Genomic DNA, 20,555 nt, shown 5'->3' with positions numbered 1-20,555 from the left:
CAACCTCCACTCTGTTTAATATTACTTCATGCTGGAATTTTTTTGGGAGGCCCATCTCCCTAATCAGAGTCAGTTCCAAGTTGAGCCACCAGCTGTTAAAAGAAATTGAAAAAGGATATTCGTTTAATTTATTATTAGTAAATTTAAGAAACAAAATTCTATTTATGGGAGAAATAATAAGCGAACCTCAAAATAAGCCGTGAGTTTGTCTTTCAGAGTGGAGTGCTCCACCTTCAGCTGCTCCAGGGAGACCTTTGCCCTGCTGACATTATTACAACTCTGTTATGTGATTAATGTCACAATGCAATGCTATAAAGTATAAATGCATTTATTCTCTAATTTATAATGATAATTGAAAACAAATATTGGATAAAATAAAAAATTACTCTTCCCAATTTGCTGCCCTGCAAAGTTCTCTTGTCTTGTTAACTTCATTCCTCACTTTGTTAGCACCAATGCTGGAATTATGAATTATGAATGTAGTAAATTTTGTGTGAATGCGCATATTTACAACACTTAAATACACAAGAAGTGCAAAATTTTGAGTCAATTTCCTTTTATTTTCATTTACGTACCTAGCACTACTACCCTTCAAATTATAAAAGTACCTATCCAGCTCAACATAATTGACTTCAGTCTTTTGCCTGTAGAATATGTTGTAAATAATCATTATCTATAATCAAATTACGATCATAATAATCACAAAAAAAAAATAATTAAATAATATGAAGGTAAATAAGATTAGAAATTGATAAGCTTAGTTTACAATTCTTTCTCAATGTTTGCAAGTGTTCTTGTTGAGTCCCTAAAGTACACGGTCAACACATCCTCAACAAAACCAGGGTTGTTCTCACCAAGTTGTTCAAGCTGAATAAAGTACCTGTCCAATATTTCCTGGAAGAAGCAACATTCCATGTTAATTTCTTTTTAATAATATACATAATCTTCTAATAAGAAAATAGCCTATATTATTATTTTTATTATAATTAACAAAATATTTAAATCATAATAATCATATCCATCGATTATGATCTCCATAAAGAATTATTTTGTTGAAGCTCCGGTGGACAACCTATACAAGAATAGGTTTCCACTTTGGTAATCGGCGGAATTAATTTGGTTCAATAGGGTCAAAACAAAGAAATTACATATTTGAAGAGGCCTAAATATGGTATCTTTAAAATGAGAGGCTAAAACATAATTTTTTTTAAAGATAAATAATAAATTTCAACTTTTAGAAATTTTTTTGACGGGAGATGTCCGCCCTTGCGGCGCTAACCTTTTGTCTAAAACTTTTGGGTTGGCCAAAAGGAAAAAGAATTAAAAAAAAGTTGTAGAAAAAGATTTCATAAAATATCAAAATTAATAAAAAATGATTTTTTCATTAAAAAATTCCAGCCATTTTCATAAATAGAAGCTTGTTTGTACATGGCTATAGTAAAATCAAGATACAGCTTACGTATATCGTAAGATGAAAACCCTCCAAAATATATTTTCTTGTAAGAGTAACAAGCAAAAAAAAAGCATTAAAGCTTGAGCGAAGAAGACTAGTGAGAGTGAAAGAAATTAAACCTCGTCAAAAAAGGATTGCCTCATTTCTGCAATTTGTTGACGCAAAGCCTCCATTGCTAAATGAAAGAAAGCAATAAAATCTTAGAACGGATTTAAGAGAAAATTACACAACAAGAAAGTGAATATTGAAGCTTGGATGAAAACATTGACAAGCCGAATATGAATTTATATAGCCAATAAAGGTAACTAAGCGTTAGCTATATATTAGCCTGCAATTATTGATTCTAAAAAGTGAGATTACAAGATTTGATTTTGAGAAATAATTATATATGTAGTGAGAATATTAATTTTTTGTTCGTATCTTTCATAGAAATGAATAAAGAGACACGTAGTACCTATAATAACCGAGTGATCAATGATTATAAAAGAAAAAAAAAACTTGTGACAAAATTAAAAAATCACGAGAAAATAATAACAAATGGTCAAGTAAGCAATCGACGCGTTTGCGCTAACACCATAAAAATTATAGCAGAAAGTACATAACTATTTCTCTTTAAGAAATTGACAAAATTTTTACATATCTCAACACATAACTTCAGATTTTTTTGCATCATTTGGTAGATTTTGATTTAATGGATGAGATTCTCAATACTTTTAAATGTTTGTCTTTATTAACCTATAATTTTTATATCGATATATAAATGATATTATTATGTAAAATTAGTGAGATAATCATCGTGGGTAGGGTTTGAGTCAATTCTAGTTAGTCCTTATATTTTTAAATATCACCCAGATTATTTATATTGCATATATTTTTTTTCATAAAACCTAGTTACTTATTCTTTATTTTCCACTTGTATTGCTAGGATTGTTTTGAATTTCAGATTACATTTGACATAATATTATTTTAACCTTAAGAAAGTTAGATCTAACAACTACAATGAGAAATGTTGACTAATTTTCAAAAATACAAAGATTAGCTAGATAATTGAAATAAATTCTAGGAACTAAGGAAAGTTATCTAATCTTCTTTAATCAAAGTTAAGAAGCATTAGTATTTATTTTTATTTATTTGTCTGAAATTAGAATAAACCCTCAAATTTAGTTAAATTGTGAATGGACTCGAATATGCATGTAGACGAGTGACTTTTCTGCTTTCACTTTTTTTTGTCTGAAATAAGCTACTAAGTTGTTTGTGTTTATTAACTAGAAAGAAGGGTGGGAAAGTAAGAATTTGGTTCGGGGGTCAAAATAATAATAGTAATGAAAATGATAGACTTAAAGAAGATATATATCAATTTTGATAAACTAAGGTGGCAAACTATAAAATTTTCATACAAATGGCATAATTTTATGTTATAACCCTTATTTGTTATAAATTTCTTTTCGACCCTGTGGTTAAGTTCCCCCAACTCATAACACAGTTTTGCCCTTGAATAGAAACATCTTAATCTAGTAATTTAACATTTGTCTTTTAAAAAATTAAAGTATTTATCATTACTATATATGATAGAATTATTAAATATACATATTTTCAAAAAACAAATAAGCTTGATTGAATCAAATAGAATGATTCAAATTTATTTTTAACATATTGATTTAATTATGAAAAATAATTAAAATAAATTAAATATATTATAAGAATCATGGTATTATATGTATGATTCATAAAAATAATATTGTTTTAGTTCATTTTTGCTAGATTTAAATAAAAATTAAAACATTATGGACTTAGTTTTCTAAAAGGGTGAAATACGTAAAAGTGTTTCATAAGCCATTACCTGAAACGAAACTACAACAGTGGGTTTTAAGTGGTTAAGATGGTCATTTTTCAAGAACCTTGAGCTAGTTATTTGAGTTATAAGTGATCTAAAAAAAAGAGAAAATTTCATTAGAATATGACATCAGTACTGGTCGGAAACGATAGTTTAACTATCACGTCGATGTAGGAGTAGTCGATTCAGAGGACTTACATTGAGAACAATGGAGGAATTAAGTGTGGGGGGTGGATTTCGAACTTAGTTTTTGTTGCTTTGTCTTTTTTTCTAAAAAAAAAACCAAAAAAAACATTGTTTTAAATATTAGCCAATGATAAGAATTTGATTGACAGTGAATATGGTTCTTAGAAAGGGTTGAATATTACCTTAGTTTATACTTGATTCTTGTGTTGATTTCCTCTTAAGCATGAGCACTAATATCAATTTTTCATAACTTTGACTTAGAATTTGAGATTGATGCAGACTGAGTTGAGAATTTTAGATTGAGTAAATGATTGTCTTGATTCTTATCTCCACAATATAGTGTAGTATACACAGGCACCATAGTAAAAAAATAGCTACCTATAACCTTTAAGAGTGAAGCTATCCTTAAGTGATTTGGGCGTATATACCACTAGTATGTAGAGGATAATCTATCATAAAAAGAAGGCTACCTTAAGGGGTAGAGTGAAAGCTCCTGACTATGGACAAAAAAAAAATCAAAAGAAAATGAACGCAAATACCTGAAAAAAAAATGGAGATCAAGATGACAAAATTAGTTTTGCCTACTCTTTTCTTTGTTCAAGGCAAAGACTATTGATATTGAAGATTTCGGGAATGAATTTTGATTGAATTGATTCACACACACACTATGAGAATCAAAAGAGAGATGGGATTGACTATTGAATTAAAGTTAGAACTTCCATAATATTTGAAATTTTCTTTGAGCTATATGATTTATGCAATCTTTGAGGCTAGTTTTACTTTAAATTCTTTTGTCCTTTTTCTGCAAAAAAAAAATAAAAATGAAATGATGTTTGTGGGTATCATCGTTGAAGACCTCACGAGACTATAACTCATCCACTAGGGTCGTCTAGGGGTTTAAAGGTTTGTTGCATATGCTAAATGCAATCGTGATTTTCTAAGAAAGTGGACTAGTTTAGATTTCCTTTTTATTTTATTTTTGTTCTAGGTTTGCTCGAGGGGTAAGTGTGGGGGAATTTGATAAGTGTATATTTTCTATATATTTTGCTATCAAATTCTCCATCTTTTGCTTGTTTTGGGTATTAAATATTCTAGTTATTTTAGTAAATTATATTTTATTGTGTTAATTTTTTTATCTGTTATTTTATTTTATTTATTTTATTTTTTATTTTAGGTATATGCTGGGATTAAAGAGAAATTAAATCGGAGCATTTAAGAAGAAATTTGTTTGAAGGAATTAAAAAAGGAAATAACTGAAGATTTTTGGAAGCAAATTAATTAATTGATGCACATTCGGAAGCATATGGGATTTCATGGAGATTAATAAAGACTTTGGGAACAAGCATGCGTAAAATGGAAACTTGTTTAATGTCCATGGCTTTAAAATTTACGTGCATGGATTCACTTGACCAATTTAAAAATATTGCATTTATGTCTTGCCAAAGTTAAAGTTCACGTGCATGGGATTAAATTATGGAAAGCAAATTGAAGAAAAAAAGAAATTGGCAAAGTGGGCGGCATGTGCATGGCAACTAAAGGAAGAAAATTAATTGCTTTAAATTGGAAATAAAATTCGGCCAATCTTAGGCATTATAAAAGCCAACTTTTGGCTTTTGATTTTTTTGGGGATTTTTGCAGCCAAGAGGAATTGGAGATTGCAGCCGCAAGAAGGAAAAAACAAGGGAGAAACTGAAAGGAATTGAAGTAGAGTTATTAATCTCCATGATTGGTTTTATCAATTCTCTTATTCCTAATTCAATTATATTAGGCTAAATTTTCTATGTGGTTAAGGGTGAATTCAAAACGCCAAACATGTCATATGATTAATTTTTAATTTTTATCATTCAATTTATTTAATTGAGATTGTTTATTTTCTTCTATAATTAATGTTTATGATTTGATTCTTGTTTTATTTAAGTGGCCAATTAGATAGGACTTGAATAAATTCTAGGGGAATTATCATTCATACCTTAAATTTGCACTTTTATCAAAAATATTACAACAGTTTAAGGATGTATCAATCATCCAGCTTAAATTGACAAAAGTTATCTATCGACCACTAAACTGTTAGCTGCCGTTTGAAAGTTCAAGGAATTATAGTGAATTAACGATTTTACCCTTGAAAAGTATCAATTGTATACCCTTAAAATCTCTTATTATCACTCATGTACTCTTAATTTATCACTTGTATAATATGAAAAGACTAGATTACCCCTCTAACATATCATATTTAAACGGCAACTAATGGTATGGTGGACAGCAGATATATTTTGTCAACTTAAGGTGGACGATTAATATTCCCTAAAAGTATTGTAGTAAATTTGATAACGGGGTAAACTAAGGGTATACGATTGATAATTAGTAGCAGGTTGGAATCAATGATTTCAATTAGAGAATATAACCTAGGTTAAATAATCTGAGTTTTTGTGTTTATTGCCTAAATCAACCTAACATTTTTCTCTACTTAATGCTTCCATTATCTTAAATTTAAAGAGTTTGTTTTCAATTATTTAATGGTTAGAGATTAGGTAAGGAGGTTGTTTTGCCTAACGACACACTAAGGAAATATTGAGACTAATATAACTTATTGTTGTCTATGGTTGATAGTTTCAATATAAATTGATGATAGAATTAATATATTATGTGCGTGTTTGGTGGTGGAGAATGATCCTTTAACCAAAATTTTCATCATTATTAATTCTTTCACCTTTAATTATAGTTTTTATTAAATTATTATTTTCATAGTTTTAATTTCTTTATTTTTTGCTATTTATTTAAAAGTTCATAAAACTCCCCCTTTTATTTATAATTGACATTTTCTTTAGTTAGATTGATTGGTATTATTATTACTATTATTATTAATACTATTAGTTTATTTTAAACCTCGCTTTAGAGTTGATAATAAATATAACTAGCATAGTCTTTATGGGATCAATCCTTACTCGCTCTGTACTAATTATTTATACTAGTAGTAAGGTTTTAAATTTGGTGCACCCTAACGACACTACCAAATTTTTGGCGTTGTTGTTGGGGACTAGCGTCTAGTTTGTTTATTATCACTCATTTTATTTTATTATTTTTACTTATTTTTTTCTCATTTTATTTATTTATTTATTTTAATTAGTTATTTTTTGTTCTATATTTAGATTTTCATGAGCATTAGGATATTCCACTGAAACTCGAACAACTTAGAGCAACCTCATCATATTCAGAACTCAATTTTACAATCCACATTCCACTCACGAAGACAGAGCCATGCAGCCCAGAACCTGAACCAATGGCTCAAAATAACAACCAAACACTCAAAGAGTTGGCAACTTCTAACTTGGACCAGCAACCCTTATGCATTGAGAATCCAAACCCTCAGGTAAACTTTGAACTCAAGTCTAGGATGATTAATCTTCTTCCTACTTTTCATGGTCTTGTAAGAGAGGACCCAAATAAGCACTTGAAGGAGTTCCATGTGGTATGCTCCACAATAAAACCAGCCAGAGTTTCTGAAGAGCAAGTTAAGCTAATGGCCTTCCTATTCTCTTTGGCAGATTCTGCCAAGGAATGGCTGTACTATCTTCCCTCCGGTACTGTCACTACATGGAATGAGATGCGTCAGCTATTTTTGAAGAAATACTTCCCAGCATCAAAAGCTGGCAGCATTAAAAAAGAAATTTGTGGAATCCGGCAGTATAATGGAGAGTTGCTCTACGACTATTGGGAACGATTCAAAAAGCTATGCGCTAGCTTCCCCCACTATCAGATAAGTGATCAACTCCTTATTCAATACTTTTATGAGGGTCTACTGCCTATGGATAGGAGTATGATTGATGCCGCTACTGGAGGAGCACTTGTGGATAAGACACCAGAAGTAGCCCGAAATCTCATTGCTAACATCGCTGCTAATTCCCAACAGTTCAACACCAGGAACGATTTACTGCCGCCACCTAAGCGAGTTAATAAGGTAAGTACTACTTCCCTAGAACAATAAGTTTTAAATCTGACATTTTTTGTGCAACAATTAGCCTTAGGGCAATACATGAGACCATGTGGCGTCTGTTCCATGGGCGGGCATGCGACTGATATGTGCCATGCTCTCCAAAAGGGTTCACATGAGCAGGCCAATGCAGTTGAGGGGTTCCTAGGTCAACCAAGACAAATGTATGATCTCTATTATAATTTTTACAATGAATGGTGAAAGGATCACCCTAATTTTAGGAACCAACAATAAGGCATTCCTAATGTGGCACCATCTCGACCACCGGACTACCCCTAATAGCAGGTGCAACAGCCTTACCAAGTTCGGCCACCTCCACCTCCTCAAAATCAAGGTATGTCTTTGGAAGATCTTGTAAAAGCTCTCACTACTAGCTCTATGCAGTTCCAATAGACTACCCAGACACAGCTCCAACACTAAGAGAATCAAATTGGCCAATTGGCCACATCTATGAGTAGAATAGAGGCTAAAACTACAAGAAAGTTACCTTCTCAACCAGAAATTAATCCAAAAGAGAATGCTAATGCTATGTCTCTTAAGAGCAGAAAGCAGTTAGAACCATTATTAGCTAAGCCATTAAAAGTGTCCACAACATCATCGCACTCTGTGACCAATCCTTCCCCTAAGGCTCTTCCTTTAACAAGGAAAGACGATTTCAGTCTGCATTACCAGTCGATCCATCTAGTTAGGTAAGTACCCCCTCACCTCGAATTAAGACATTTTCCATTCCTCCAACATTTCCTAGCAGATTTAAACAATCCAAAAAAAAGGAGCAAGAAAAAGAGATCCTTAAGACCTATCATAAAGTAGAAGTAAATATTCATTTACTTGATGCTATTAAATAGGTGTCGCGTTATGCAGAATTTTTGAAGGAATTATGCAGCAACAAGCAAAAGCTGAGTGGTAACGAAAAGGTAAGTGTAGGAGAGAATGTTTCTATTGTATTTAAAAGAAAACTTCCTCTTAAGTGCAAGGATCCAAGTACTTTTACTATCCCCTGCACTATTGGCAATACCAGATTCAAAAGATGTATGCTAGATTTAAGGGCCTCAATTAATGTTATGCAATATTCAATTTATAACTCCTTGAACTTAGGTCTAATGGAATAAACTGATATAATTATTCAATTGAATGATAGATCTAATGCTTGCCCGAAGGGGGTTGTAGAAGATGTTCTTGTGCAGGTCAATGAATTGGTCTTTCCAGCTGATTTTTATATTCTTGAAATGGAGGATGAGTCATCGCCCAATCCCACTTCTATTCTGTTGGGGCGACCAATCCTTAAGACAGCCTGAACCAAGATTGATGTTCATGATGGAACCCTCACAATGGAATTCGATGGTGAAGTGATATGCTTCAATATCTTTGAGGTAATGAGGTATCATAGTGATGTACATTTTGTCTTTGCCATAGATTATATTAATACTTTGGTATAGGATTTCTTTGAATTATTCAGTAATGACAGTTTTGAAATTGCCATATGCAAAAATCTTACGAAAGATGATTCTAAAGAACATGCAAATTTCATAAAGTTGGATGATGAGGTAGAGGAAGCTATGGCGATCTTAGATGAAGCAGTCCCATTACGCACGAATGGGTATAATGTTTCTTACCTTGAATTGCCTTTATTAAACGAGAAACTTTTACCTTCAGTTATGCAGGCACCTACTTTAGAACTTAAGCCACTCCTAGAGCACCTGCAATATATTTACTTGGGTGAGAATGAAAAGTTAATTAGGGTGCTTCGGGATCACAAGAAGGCGATTGGATGAACCATTGCCAAAATTAAGGGAATTAGTCCTTCCACATGTATGCATCGCATGTTACGAAATGAATGGTCTAAACTAACGAGAGATGCACAACGTCGCCTTAATCCACCAATAATGGAGGTTGTAAAAAAAGAGATATTGAAATTCCTTAATGTCGGGATTATCTATCCTATTTTTTATAGTAAATGGGTGAGTCCTGTGCAGATAGTTCCAAAAAAATCAAGCATCACAGTGGTAAAAAATGAAGAAAACGAGCTTGTGCCAACTAGGGTTCAAACTGGGCGGAGAGTTTGTATTTGACTATCGTAAATTGAATGCATCCACTCACAAGGATCATTTTCCTTTGTCATTCATTGATCAAATGTTTGAAAGGTTGAGTGGTCATTCTCATTATTGTTTTCTTAATGGTTAGTCAAGTTATAATTAAATCGTTATCACTTCGAAAGACCAAGAGAAAACAACCTTCACATGCCCCTTCGGCATATTTGCTTACCGACACATGCCGTTTGGTCTCTGTAACGATCCTGCCACTTTCCGAAGGTGTATGATGAGTATTTTTTTTTATTATGTGGAAAACATTATTGAGGTATTTACGAATGATTTTATAGTTTATGGTGATTATTTCGATATATGTTTAGATAAACTTACACTTGTGCTTAAACGATGCATTGACACTAACCTTGTGCTTAATTGAGAAAAATGTCATTTTATGGTTAATCAAGGTGTCGTACTAGGCCATGTTATTTCTAAAAAGGGGATTGAAGTTGATAAATCTAAGATAGATCTTATTCGCTCCTTACCACCTCTTACTAGCATGAGGGAGGTTCATTCTTTTCTTGGTCATGCAGGTTTCTACCGTAGGTGCGTACCCGAAATTAAATTTACCTTTATTCCCACCTTTTGTCATAATCTGGCTTGTGGAGGATATTTTGGACCAAAGAGAACAGCCCTTAAGGTATTTACGAGCAGTTTTTATTGGCCATCACTATTTAAATATGCATGTTTGTTTTGCAAAACTTTTGATCGTTGTCAAAGAACAGGTAATCTGGGACCTAGAAATCAAATGTCACAATCTCTTATTCTTATAGTTGAGATTTATGATGTCTGGGGCATCGATTTCATGGGACCATTTGCTTCATCGTTTGGTAATCTCTTTATTGTTCTTGCGGTTGATTATGTTTCAAAATGGGTGAAAGTAAAAGCCACCCGAACTGAAGATTCTAAGGTTGTGGTAGATTTTATAAGGCGTAACATCTTTGCAAGGTTTGGAACGCCGAAGGCAATTACAAACGACAGATGCACTCACTTTTGTAATAGGTTAGTAGAAGCCCTTTTTCGAAAATACAACATCACTCACAAGGTGTCTACATCATACCATCCACAAACTAGTGGGCAAGCTAAGGTGTCTAATAGGGAAGTGAAATCAATCATTGAAAAGATAGTTAATCCAAATAGAAAAGACTGGAGCCTACGGCTTGATGATGCACTTTGGGCATATAGGACAACATACAAAACTCCTATTGGTATGTCACCCTACAAGTTAGTATATGATAAAGCTTGTCATCTTCCAGTGGAACTTGAACATAAAGCATAGTGGGCTATGAAACAATGTAACTAAAATGCGAGTTATGCAACCCAAAAGGGGGAGTGAATTGAGTTTTTAAAAATTATGCTAAACAATTTGCACAACAGTTTAATCCAATGCCTTAATGGAATTGAAAACAATAAATTCAATAAAGCACAATAATAAAAGAGTAAGGGAAGAGAAAACAAAAATAAGGAATTTTACGTGGTTCGTTAGTCCCCGCCTACGTCCACGTCTCCAAACCAACCAAGCTCGAGGATTTCACTGCCCAAGCCTCCCAAGACTTTAAGTTCTTTACAATTGACTTCCAAGGTGTCAATAAACCTTTACAACCAAGAGATTATCTTCCAATCTCTTCACTCAAGTGTTTCTCACACTTGTATACTCACAAATTTGATAAGAAAAATGAATAATACAACAAACAACTCTCTTTTAGAGCGAATCTACAAATAATAGCACAATGATGATTCAATATATGATGATTTGTGAAATGGAAGCTCAATATATATTTTATCCACTTGTTTTTGCTTGCTAGAGTCTCAAAATTGAAGTTGGAGTTAAGTTTTTATAGATAAAACCCGAAAACTATCCGTTATGGGTAAATTCCAATGCCCAAGCGGCTAGCCGCTTAATTTATCCAGCTCACCGCTTCAGAACAATAATGTTACCATTAAATTTGAATTTTGCTACAGTAATACTGTTCACAAAATGACATTTGTGCCCAAAACTTTCGGTAATTATACTATGGCCTACAATGTCACAAAACTTTACAAATAGGTCCAACATCATAATTTTAAAATAATACTTGTTATTCCCAAAACTTTTTAAAATTATGATGTAGCGCAATACATGATCATATTTTTCAAAATAGTCTTTTTCAAAATTTAACATAATATTTATAAATTTCAAAGTTTTCAAAACTTTTTCAATTTAGTCCAAAATTTAAAAGTGTGAAGTTTTCCTCATGCGGTTAGCTGTCAACTCTCTGTCCATTTTAGATATTTTCACTCAGGTCCTCAAACTTTCATAAATTATAGTATGACCCAAATTGTTTCAAATATTTACAAATAAGTCCAAATCTAGAGTTGAAAACAATACTTATTAAAATTAAAGATGGTAAAACTTTTTCATTTTAATCCAAATTACTCAAATACACAAAATACTTTATCTTATAAATATAAAACTTTTTGATTTATGAAAAGTAATGATTTAAATAAAATATTGAGTTTCTCAAATGTTAAATCATGCATGAATTAAATCATATCGACTTTACAAGAATTTGTCGTAATAATTAGTCCGTTGAGCTTTAAACTTTATTTTTGATTGCGTCGTTATCCGTTGAGTGTTTTGAGTTTGATTCACTTGTATAAACATTATCCTTAAAGAACTAGTGAACTTGTAAAATACAATATTTATTAAATCACTTAAGACACATTTTGTTATCATCAAAATTACATATATGTAGCCATTTAGGCTAACAATCTCTCCCCTTTTTATGATGACAAACATCTCATATATTTTGACATTTATACTCTCTCTTAATTTATGACATACATGATTCAACATATAAATCAAATTTAAGAACAAAACTCCCCCTGAATATATGATTTATAAAAATTTGTAAGAACCTCTTAAAGTTTCAAAACCATGCACAAAGACTTCCATATCAAATACGTATTACTTGTCTCCAGATTCAAAAAATACATGACTTTTCCCCCTTTATCATCAAAATTACTATGAATCAATGCTCATACCAAAAATAACATCTCAATGAGCAATCAAGAAACATATAAAAATTAAGCATGCAATTAATCCAAAGAGTTATAACATTCCAAGAATCTAGAAAAACATCGACCAGATATAAAATATCCAAATATCAAATAACAAGCATCCTCAAGCTACAATCCAAGTAACAATGCATGTGAAGATGTAGTGCATAATAGAACAGAAAAGCCAAGGTAAAATCCGTAAGGAAATCACACTATGGAAGTGGTAATTTAAAATACCCAAAATCTGGATATTTAAGATTTTGAGTAAAATGGATGGATTTAAACCTATGAAATTGATCCTAGTGATGATTAAAGGCAAAATATGGTATTAATTTGATCAAAGATAAGCTAAAATGGCTTAAGTTGATAAAGAGAGAAATGAGCAAACTTGGATTTTGATTTTGAGATCTTGAGAAACAAGTAATGAAATGATGATTGAAGAGTGTTTAATGAAGGTTAATTGGATGGGAAATGATTTGAATGATTGATTTTGGCATAAAAATGGGTGAGAAGTGAAGAAAATTTGAGAGGAAATGGAGGTGAGAGGTTCAGCCTTGAGAGAGAATAAAGAAAGGTTGAAGAAAGCAAGAGAAAGAGGGTGGAAATCCCTTAAACCCGTGTCCAAGCAACTAACCGCTTGCTCTCGGGTTTGGGATAACTCCCAAGCGGCTAGTCGCCTATTTTTTGTCCTCTGCACCATTTTCACTTTCTGGCTAATTTTGATCAATCCTGAGGTCATTTTGTGATCCTGAAACATCTCAAAAGCCATTTCAATGCATGAATCATAATTATAAACATTCAAAAGATGATTAATTCAAACATATAATTCATCCATCATGCATATATTTTACACACTCATGAAATATATAAGCATTCAAAAATTTATAAATCAAACACATCACTTATCTATCATACTTAAACACTTCATAAACATCAACAATCACCAATCAATCAATTTTAATAGTCTCAATAACATGATTAAAGATGTTAATGCGAAAATTTCATCATCCCAAGTTCATGCCGAATTTTTGAAAATTGTTCTTTGTAAAGAGGTTTTGTAAAAATATCGGTAAGTTATTTTTCCGTAGAGATAAATTATAATGTAATATCACCATTTGAACATGATCTCTCAAGAAACGATGTTTAATCTCTATATGCTTGGTTTTAGAGTGCTAAAGGGGATTCTTTGATAGATTTATAGCACTAGCATTATCACACTTGATTCTTTCTTTTAATTCTTTCTTTTGTTAGCTTAGTGTTGCGGACCGCCCAAGTTGCTAGCCCAATTGCCCACAAAGAGCCTCAAACAAGGCCAAGAGTGCTAGCTTGGCCCGATTTTGGAAAGTTCTAGGCAACTCTGGCACATTTGAGCTTGTAAATAATCTAGAATGCTCCACACATTTCCAGCACATGTAAATATCTAGAATTCTAGGCACATGGTAGAATTCTCTAGAATTGTAGAGCATGGAAAGCCTCCCCTATAAATAGGGCATGGAATTTAGCATTTGAGCAACAAGCTTAGAGCAAACAACTCAAGCATTATTGTAAGCTCTCTTGTGATCTCTTGCAAGCAATACAAGTTTCCTTATTCGGCTCTATTGATCTCTTCTCTCTAGCTCTTTGAAAATTGCTAGGCTTACTTAGGCAAGATTGTCTAAGTGCCGCACGGGTTTGCTCCGCAAAATACTCATCCTGTGACAAATAGTATCAGAGCAATGGCCAACCCTCTAAATCCAGTGCAAGAGGGCGTTGTTGGTGTGGATGTTCCACTAGAACCAAGCCGCGACCGTGAGGGAGAGCACGCCCAAGGCAAGACTCGCGGCAAGTCCAAGGCCCCATCTGTGGATGCGTTGGAGCCTCGCATAGCCACTCTTGAAACCTCATTGTCCGTCGCTCAAGCCAATCTCGAGGGATTAGAGGAAAGAGTGACAGTCTCAAGGGAAAATATGTTGAGTACACGGTGGCGACAAAAGCCGTTATCCAAGAGCAGGTGAACACTCTCCGATGTGAGTTTCAATCCTTCCATGATGAGTTGCTAAAACTTTGTAGCTCTGTTTAGGACGAACTACGCGCTATCCATGCGGAAGTGGAGGAAGTCCACTCAGATTGGGCATGGAACAAGCGCATACTCTCCGCTAGTCCAACTTCCGTAAGCACGAGTGATGCATGCCGCATTGACATGCCAAAGCCTGACACTTACGATGGCACACGCAACACCACAATCATGGACAACTTCCTATTCGGATTAGATCAATATTTCGATGCCATGGGTGTACGAGACGTGGCATCAAAAGTGGGCACTGCACCCACCTATCTTCGAGGCGCTGCTCAACTATGGTGGCATCGGAAGCATGGCAAGATGGGCAAGGGCATTTGTACCATCGACACTTGAGCCGACTTCAAGCAAGAACTCCAAAAGCAGTTCGCCCCAAGCAATGTGGAGAAGAAAGCGCGAGCACGCTGACTGTTGGTTATTTTTATAATCAATTGCTACCAATGCCAATGTGCAAGTATACACAACAAGTAATAAAGTGATGAATATTCAAGATCGTCTCCACAGAGATTGATGTTACTCGAAATGCTATAGCAATCACAATAGTGCAAATCAACTTAAGGCCGAAGTTAACAATCGTAAATTGAGTTCTATTCTAATTGATGATTGTGAGAGAATAAAGTAAAACAATACCGTAATGAAATAAACTCTATTAAATGTGTCTAAGATTCAATTGAGATTGTGGTAGTTGAATAATCAAACTCTCCTTATGGGTTGACTGCTTTTCATCATGTTAACACCAGTTGTTACGGCAAGTGCTGCATCACTGGGTAGAATTAATTTGCATCCTCAGCTATCGCATATTGGAAGTCTCATACCCTCAAATCTATTAACAATGATCAGTTTCTAATCTACTTATGGTATGCCATTATGATATTTAGTCTCTCCACCCTACAATGTAAGCACCTATGTCTAGTGTGTCATAAATCTTAACTTCAAGTATAACCCTTATGGAATTCAAGATAACTTAATCCAGGAAACTTAAATTAAGACCAAGTAATACTCTGATAATATCCGCTAAGACATGCCCTTTTACGGCTCTATCTTAACTTGAACTATTAAATGGGTGGTCAACCGAAATAACAGTTATATTAATAATAACTACTAGAGTAAAATGCTACAGCAATGACATAACAACATACGAACAGTCAAGAACCCATTGAATTGTTTGTCACTCAACTACAAGTAAATTTAGTTCATATTCTGAATAAGAAAAGCAAACATAAATACGTTGTTCACGGGATACATCAGAACAATTAAAGGAAGAAGATAAATATAAGTTGAGCACGGTGAAAGACAAATCCAAATAAGTCTGCCAGATTCCTCAATATTGTCGAAACAACAATCTTCTATTCTGATCTTCTTCTCATTTTCTCTCTAATTATTCTAATGATAATTCTCTTGCCGTCTTTCTATGTCGTGCATGACTCCCTTTTATACTGTAAATTAGGGTAACATAAAAGTCTGTGGGCTTGCATGAGTTAAAATAGGAAACATGCAGATCGCGATTTTGCCACTGGCCCGCACCTGAGTTTTCTCCCGCATTGCTCCCAGATTGCTACAGCACTAGTTGCTCTAACATCCGCTACAACTCTGCACTATTCCCGATTGTGCTTTACTTCTTTTGCGGCCATTTGCTTTCCTCTCTAATGATCATCTAATGTCTCACCATCCCTCATGAATTAAGACTTTCTGAAAATCTACAATTATGCACCTGTTTTTAGCACAAATTATTTTGATTCAAGCAAAATTTATTAAGATTCAACTAAAATGAATGTTTACGCAAAATATAACCACAATGTAATAAAAATACCTTATTTGTTCTCTAAGTGATCTTGATTTAAGTTTAGAATTAATGTAATAACTCTCATTTCATAGAGTTATCACTTACATCACCTTAAACAATTGAGTAGTATTCGGGACTACATCAACGAGTTCACTACCCTCACAATCGATCAAACTTGCTTCTCCCTCCAAACTTAAGATCTTTTCTATTCTTTTGGCTCTGGTCTAGCAGTCTCATACAATTCAACCAAAGTTTAAGTGTCGGGAGAAAATTTCACTTCCATCCATAACTGTCTCTACTTGGCATTCTCATAAATACTGAATAACACTCAATTTATCTTTATTAGGTTTTCAAATCCATACACAAATATTAAATAACAGAGGTTCACACAACACACAACACAAACATAAACACATGCATGCATTTGGAAACACAACCCCCCCAAACTTGAGAGTTGTTGTGTCCTCACAAGCATACATAACAAAGGCACACAAGTTGACAAGGACATGGAAGACATTAGAAAATACCACACAAATTGAAAAACATATTGAAAGAAATTTTTTATTTATTTATTTTTTTTAAATGAAAGAACTAGTAAGGAAGGAATACTTCCCTGTGGTTGGGACTGCTGCACATAACGGGATAATATTAGTGCTTCTTCGATGCACTGCGCAGCTTATCCTTTGGTGAAACTTGTGGTGAAGTAGCTCGCAATGTCTTGGTCTTTTTCGTCACTGGTCTGGCAAGAGGAGTTGCGGCTGGGGTAGGTTGCGTGGTGGACACCGATTTGGTCCATTTTGGTTGTAGCAAGGCTGCTGTAATAGTGCCTTTAGATGTACTGCCTTTTCTTTTGCTAGATTGTCACGGACTGGTACGACCAGGTTGGCTAGGAGTTTGCTGTGGAGGAATTGGAGTTGATGCATCAGCTGCTTGGCCCTCAGCTGTGATGGCACCAATGATTTCAAGTAGCTGCTTGGCTTCTGCAGGTGTAGGCGTAACTCTAGTTGCTGCAGTAGCCAGCTCTATATCGACTTGCTCCATTTCATCTTCAGAGGCTGGAGGTGTTGCTATTTTTGCCTTACCTTGCCCTTGCCCTTGCCCGTAAGGACTGGAATGGAAGGTTTCTCTTCAAGGTCTTCATCTTCCTCTTCTTGAATAATGTGCCTTTTCCTGGTTTTGGAATGAGTTGGGATAGAAGATTCCTTATGTTCTTTCTCAGAGTTGTCCTCTACCTCTGTAGATGAGCTATCAGCCGCAAACTTGTCACCTTCTTCATCAGGTTGATCAGATGGTTCAGCATCTTCTGATTCTACCTCTGCTTGTGGTTTGGCTGCAGCTTTTTCTTCTTGTTCATATGTGGCAGTGGCTTCTTCACTGGCTTCTGCTGGAGCACCCGTGGTGTTGGTGTCAAAATTGTACTGCTGGAGCAATAAATCAGGGAAGTTCCAATGAGTGCGTTTCATGTACAGAGCAAATTGGTGTAGTTGGTTGTCCAGGTGCTGTAGATAGCTCCAAAACCGATCGTTTTTCCTCTTCTGAGCTTCAGCACATTGCGTTATACTGGTATTGAGCGCCTGGATTGTCTATTCTAAACCAATAGCTCATCGTGCTCCTGTTACAGCAGCTGGTTCAGTTGTTGTTCCAACATTCTCACCAGCAACTCTCTCAATGGTACGTGCTGTGAAGGCACCATCATTCTTGATATGGTCATCTCTCGCATCAAGAAGAACACCAGATACTACACAGATGCTGGTGATGAGTGAAGGAAATAACAAGGCAACAGTTTTGTGATTCTTAACTGCACAATCCCTGATTTCTTTTTCGATGATGCTACCCACATCTATGGGAAGCCCTCAAACAATGACATATAACAAGACCAAACTTTCTTGTAAAACCGTAGTAGTGTGAGTGGTTGGCATAAGGCTAGATTTTAGAAATTTCACCCACACCTTAGCAATAGGTTTCAAATCTATCCTATTAACCACACGCCCTTCCTCGTTAGCCCATGATGCCCCTTCGATTATAAGAGTTGTGAAGATGGTGTTCCATTTTTTTGGGGTCAATTTATCAAGCAATTTGGCATGCTCACAATTAATTTCAGCAGGTAAATTATAGAAAGCATTTATAACGCGGGAGTCTAATAGAACCAGTGTGTTTTTTACCCAAATGTTGTGCTGATCAGGGCTTACCAAATTGGCGTAAAATTCTTTGACTACTGGTAGCACAGGATCTCGAGGGTGGTTGCAAAAGTCCAACCATCCATGCTTTGCTGCAGCATTGTGTATTGTTTTAATAATTCTGGTGAGTCGTTCTGGGAATTGAAACCCTTTTTCTTTCAGAATCTTACGCGGCTCTATAAATTCTTCATATTTTTCTTCGGCGTGGTAACTCTGAAAGCGTGACGGATCTTTAAGGCAGCTGGCTGTTTTCTTATACCTCGGCATTGCTGTAGCAGTAACAAATTGAGGCTAATGTCCCTGAGAGTAACATGAGAAGAAAATGTTAAGAATTATGAGAGTTGTACTTGCAAAGGAGATGAGGAATAGTGCTGAAGAGCACTAAGCACATTGACTCCCTTTTATAGTGAACTTTAATTGAAGATAAATACGGTAACTAAAGATAAATAAGCGAAGAAAATATTTTGAATTTAATGTGCATATCCCTAAAACATAGGCCAGCAAAATTAACGCATTAATTTCGGAGATTTTTTCGCAATTGTCATCCAAAGCCATGCATCCATCTGTCATGATTTATCTCCAACGATAAGTGAGAGGCTCCAATTTTTAATTTACTGTAACGGTAAAATTGGTTGCTGCAGCACCCATTCGCTTACTCCAGCAACGGTTACATACTCCACGCCAATACCTTCTGACACGTGGCTCACCTCTGCACTCTGCCACCATACAACCTCACTTGTCAATATGGAATTCAATTGCCACACATACTTCCCACAAAAACTAAAATTAATTCTAAAATTAATTAAAAATAAAGAGATCAAATGATAGCAAAAGTAAAGAATGCAATAATGTGAAAGGATAAAACTAAATAGCTAGAATGGAAGAACAAAATTAAATAAAATGGAAAAGAGGGAGAGCTGTCAACAAAACCAAAGGAGATCAAACTTTGTTTGAAGTGGCTGTCTCCACAATGGGTTGCCTCCCATGGAGCGCTTGATTTAAAGTCCTTCAACCTGACATTCTTTCATTACTCAATAGCTGGATTCTTTAAGGAGTAACACTTTCTTTGAACAATATGCCGCATGATGTATATATGCTTAACCCTGTGTCCATTAACTTTGAATTCTTGACCTGTTTGTTCATCTAGAAGATCAACAGCTCCATGAGGATAAACTTTTAACAGTTTAAAAGGGCCAAACCATCGTGATTTTAGCTTTCCCAGAAATAATCTTAGTCTTGTATTATGGAGCAACACTAATTGACCAGGGCTGAATTGTCTGTGTTGAATATGCTTGTCGTGCCAGTGTTTTGTCCTCTCTTTATAGATTCTTGCATTTTCATATGAAAATAGCCGTAATTCATCAAGCTCACAAAGTTGAAGCTTCCTTTGCTCTGCTGCAGCATGAATATCCCAATTTAATTTCTTCAGTGCCCAGTGTGCTTTATGTTTTAGCTCTAGTGGCAAATTACAAGCCTTTCCATAAATAATTCGGTAAGGAGACATGCTGAGTGGAGTTTTGTATGCTGTTCTATAGGCCTATAGAGAGTCATGTAACTGCAAAGATCAATCCTTCCTCGTTGGGTTCACCACTTTTCCTAAGATCTTTTTAATTTCTTTGTTGGACACTTCAGTCTGACCATTAGATTGTGGGTGATATGTTGTTGCTACCTTGTGTCTGACTCCATATTTCACCATAGCTGCAGCAAAGACTTTGTTGCAAAAATGAGTATCCTCATCACTTATAATTGCTCTAGGAGTGCCAAACCTGGAGAAAATATTTTTTTGAAGAAAAGTCATAACTATTTTAGCATTATTGGTAGGTAATGGCATTATAAACATCCATTCTTGCCACCCTACAAGGTGAGTGCCTATGTCTAGTTTATCACAAATCTTAACTTCAAGTATGGCCCTTATGGAATTCAAGATAAACTTAATCCAGGAAACTTAAATTAAG

General features: G+C 34.6%; 1 long non-coding RNA gene across 1 annotated transcript; it reads right to left on the bottom strand.

The window, feature by feature from the left end:
• Window positions 1-399: 399 nt before the first annotated feature.
• LOC127900308 (uncharacterized) lies at window positions 400-895 on the bottom strand. The gene is made up of 3 exons (XR_008052351.1): window positions 767-895; window positions 576-644; window positions 400-458 (listed from the first exon to the last, which is right to left on the bottom strand). It is a non-coding gene; the product is annotated as an uncharacterized LOC127900308 (long non-coding RNA).
• Window positions 896-20,555: the final 19,660 nt, after the last annotated feature.

The sequence above is a fragment of the Citrus sinensis genome, chromosome 1 (assembly GCF_022201045.2).
Source record: "Citrus sinensis cultivar Valencia sweet orange chromosome 1, DVS_A1.0, whole genome shotgun sequence".
Classification (NCBI taxonomy): Eukaryota; Viridiplantae; Streptophyta; class Magnoliopsida; order Sapindales; family Rutaceae; genus Citrus; species Citrus sinensis.
The sequence above is the reverse complement of the archived record's forward strand: the minus strand, read 5'-3'. Positions and strand labels throughout refer to the sequence as shown.